Raw genomic sequence first — 3,652 nt, 5'->3', positions numbered from 1 at the left:
TAGTATATGTGTGTATATGTGTGGTGTGTGTATATGAGTGTATATTCATGTATGTGTGTATGTAGTATATGTGTGTGTGTGGTATGAGTGTGTGTGTGTACTTGTGTGTATGCGGTATGTGTGAATATATGTTTGAGTATGTGCATCTATATGTGCACGTGCGTAGTGTGTGTAGTATGTGTGTGCATATGTATGCTCTGTGGTGTGAGTGTGTGTGTGTGGTATGTGTGAGTGTACATTTGTGTGTATAGTATATGTGTGTGTAGTGTGTGTGTGTGTGTGTGTAGTATGTGTGTGTGGTATATGTGTGAGTGTATATTTGTGTGTGTATATGTAGTATGTGTGTGTGGTGTGTGTGTACTTGTATATATGGTATGTGTGAGTGTACATTTGTGTGTGTATGTGTGTGTTTGCATGAACACATGTGGTAAGCAGCACATTGTTACCAACTATGGACTATAATAATCCTAAACTTGCTCACCTTATAATTCAAAGCCTAGATCCTTGACCAGTATCTCCATATTACCCCAGCTCCAGAGTACGATTTAGACCGAACAGGTTAAGCAAACAGAAAATAGAGTGCAAAGTAAGGTGAGGTGTCATACGCCCATGATTCCTGCACTTGAGAGGCTGAGGTAGGAGGATTGGGAATTACTAGCTGACTTAGACTACATAATGAGACCCTGCCCCACAACCCAAAATGTCAATGTTTCCATGTTTTATCTCCAGAAGTAATACAGCCGAGATTTGAGCACAGGTAAGAGGTTAGTTCAAATCCTGGTTTTAAATCCACGGGCTTTGCTGTTGTTGTCTTTTAAATTCAGAACCTCTAACACTAACGGTAAAATTTGAGTACACACACCTGGTGTGTCTCTTATGTGATGAAGGGATATTAAGCCCATCCCAAAACTGTCAAGCCACAAATATTTTAAAGAACAAGAGGTTTATGTAAAGAACAAGCAGTACTTAACTTTTTCAGTTTACTTTTTTAAATTTGTTTTTATAAACTTGATTATAAAGACTTGCAGATAAGTAAAAAGATCACACACCCAACCTAACCAGTCCCAACGTCTTTACAAGTTAATGAACTTATACGTTTTCTGTATAAGTATATAAACTTATAAAGTATCATCATTACACCCACAGACTGTCTTTTTTACACTGGTACAATCTTTTTCTGTCACTAATGCTAGAGCAATGTATCATCATCATTTCTTGGTTTGTTCAACTGAGACAACGTGATCCATAGACCTGGCTGAAGGTCATGCTCACTGTGACCTGGCTGAAGGTCATGCTTGCTGTGACCCAGCTCCGTGATGTATTATATACAGAGGTGGGCATGCAGGGCATCTTCGCTCCTAATAAATAATGTAATTTGCCTTCCAGTTTCACCCCACACCCCCAGCCAGCAGAGGTGTCTGTGAGGAATGAGCTGGGGAGGCTCCATTTTGCTCAGATTCAGATGAAGAATGATCAAAAGGTAAAGCATGTGTGTGTTTTGTTTGCTCTTTTGTAATTTTAAAAATTGTTTGTTTATCTGTCTCTTTATTGTAAGGGGGGCTGTGTACACATGCGCATGCATGTTCCACAGCAATCATGGGGAAGTCAGAGAGCGATTGGTAGGAGTTACTTCTCTTCCGCCATGTAGGTTGAGTTTAGAACTCAGGACCTCAGTCTTGGCAGCCACCATCTTTGTCCTCTGAGCCATATTGCCATATTACCAAAGGAGATAATTTGTTCATTTAATTATGACTATTAATCTAGCTATCTATAGATATAGGTATATATTTGGATCTATCTATTATCACCTGTCATCTATGTGTGTGTAGGCACAGAGATCTATCTATCTATCTATCTATCTATCTATCTATCTATCTATCTATCATCAATCAATCATCTATGTCTATACGTGCAGGCACACAGAGATCTATCTATCATCTACCACCTATCTATCTGTCTATCTATCTATCTATCTATCTACCTACCATCTATCAATCATCTATCTATGTATGTGTAGGCATACATGATATGACACATATGTGCAGGTCAGAGGGCATCTCTCAGCACTTAATTCTCTTCTGTCACTTTGAGATCCAGTGGATGGATAGTCCAACACCCATGAATATATGAGCATTACAAATTGGGATCTCATGGGTTATAAAAATGTGGATGTGAGCTGGGCTGTGGTGGCGCATGCCTTTAATCCCAGTACTTGGGAGGCAAAGGCAGGTGGATTTCTGAGTTCGAGGCCAGCCTGGTCTACAGAGTGAGTTCCAGGACAGCCAGGGATACACAGAGAAGCCCTGTCTCAAAAAATAAAAAAAAAAAAAATGTGGATGTGAATTTGGGAGGAAAAATTGTGAGAGGAATCCAGGGGGAGCAAATATGATCAAAGCATACTGTATACATGTAAAAAACTTCCAAAGAACAGATTAGAACATTTCAAATATTTGAAAATATTCAGATTAAATCTTTATGAGAGAGAGGAAGGAGGACAGAGTGGGGGAAGATGGGGGGGAGACAGAGGCAGAAAGGGACAGAGAGAGGGGGGAAGGGAGAGGGAGGGAGGGAATGAGTGAGAGGGAGGAGGAGAAGAACACTATGAGTATTTTTAAAGACCCATGTGTTATTGTGATAAAGAGAAAACCAGTGTATTAAGAGCAAGATGAAAGAGCAAGAGCTACATTATTCAAAGCACTTTAGAGTGTTAGCTCGTTTTCACCTCTAACAATCCTGAGAAGGCAGTGCCCTCATTGTCCCTGGCCTTTAGAGTTCTGTGAGCTGCCTATGGCGGCTGTGGGAAGCCAGCTCAGAGGCCTCACCACCCCCTGCCTACAGAGCCTTTGGTCTCCATCTCTCTGCTCTACTAAAGCCTTGAGTATGATGGTGAGATCCCCTGTATCCTTCTGAAGGTGGGTGCAGGACTTCCGCAGGGAGCAGCTCTGAGCCCGAATCCCACTGGGTAGAAAGGCAGCTGGGCCCTAATGTTCTCTCTCTTTGATACATAATTTTAGCCTAATGACTGACTCATCCAACATGGGCATTAGTCTCAATAACATACCCCTGGAATATCTGAAGGAGGCTGCTCGCTGACAGGCAGCCCTGGAAGAGTTCTCCTGTTAACTGCTATGATGTATCAGGGGCAGTAATCAGAACAGGAAGAAGGAAAAACTGAGTGATCTCACAAGGGTCCTGGAATCAAAGATGGATTACGTTCAATGGTTATAAATACACTGCATCCCTATACTACATATTTAAAAGAATGAAGATTTGATACTTTCCTCTGTATCTCTAAATTCACAGCCAAGGAAAGCAAGACGACGAGGAGGCAGAAATGAGTACACAGTTTATGTAACATTTAACTCAAGACTACAAAAGGATCCATCCAGAACCGCATGAGCCTCAGGCTGTATGGTGGCGTCTCCTTAATTCTCGTGTGAAGGTTTAGTCAGAATCGTTTCATCAGAGACTGAGGCTCCATGTATGAGGACATGGCATCAATTCTTGTTTTGACTCCTATGAGGGATCTATGTTTAAATTGTGGTTGTGTGTGTGTACATGCGTGTGTGCATGAGTGTTAGTGTGTTTGTGTATCTATGTGTCTACTGTGTGTGAGTGTAAGTGTGGTTGTGTGTGTATGTGTGTGTGTTTT

At 41.3% G+C, this 3,652-nt stretch overlaps 1 long non-coding RNA gene across 1 annotated transcript in view; it reads left to right on the top strand.

The window, feature by feature from the left end:
- LOC116070431 overlaps nt 1–3,397 on the top strand; it is a 4,270-nt gene extending 873 nt beyond the window's left edge. The window contains exons 2-3 of the long non-coding RNA XR_004110387.1: nt 1,387–1,480; nt 3,304–3,397. This is a non-coding gene — a long non-coding RNA (uncharacterized LOC116070431). The remainder of the gene's footprint in view (nt 1–1,386; nt 1,481–3,303) is intronic.
- The last annotated feature ends 255 nt before the right edge of the window (nt 3,398–3,652 follow it).

Source organism: Mastomys coucha, unplaced genomic scaffold, assembly GCF_008632895.1.
Source record: "Mastomys coucha isolate ucsf_1 unplaced genomic scaffold, UCSF_Mcou_1 pScaffold22, whole genome shotgun sequence".
In the NCBI taxonomy this organism is placed as follows: Eukaryota; Metazoa; Chordata; class Mammalia; order Rodentia; family Muridae; genus Mastomys; species Mastomys coucha.
This window is presented reverse-complemented; position numbering and strand designations above follow the sequence as displayed.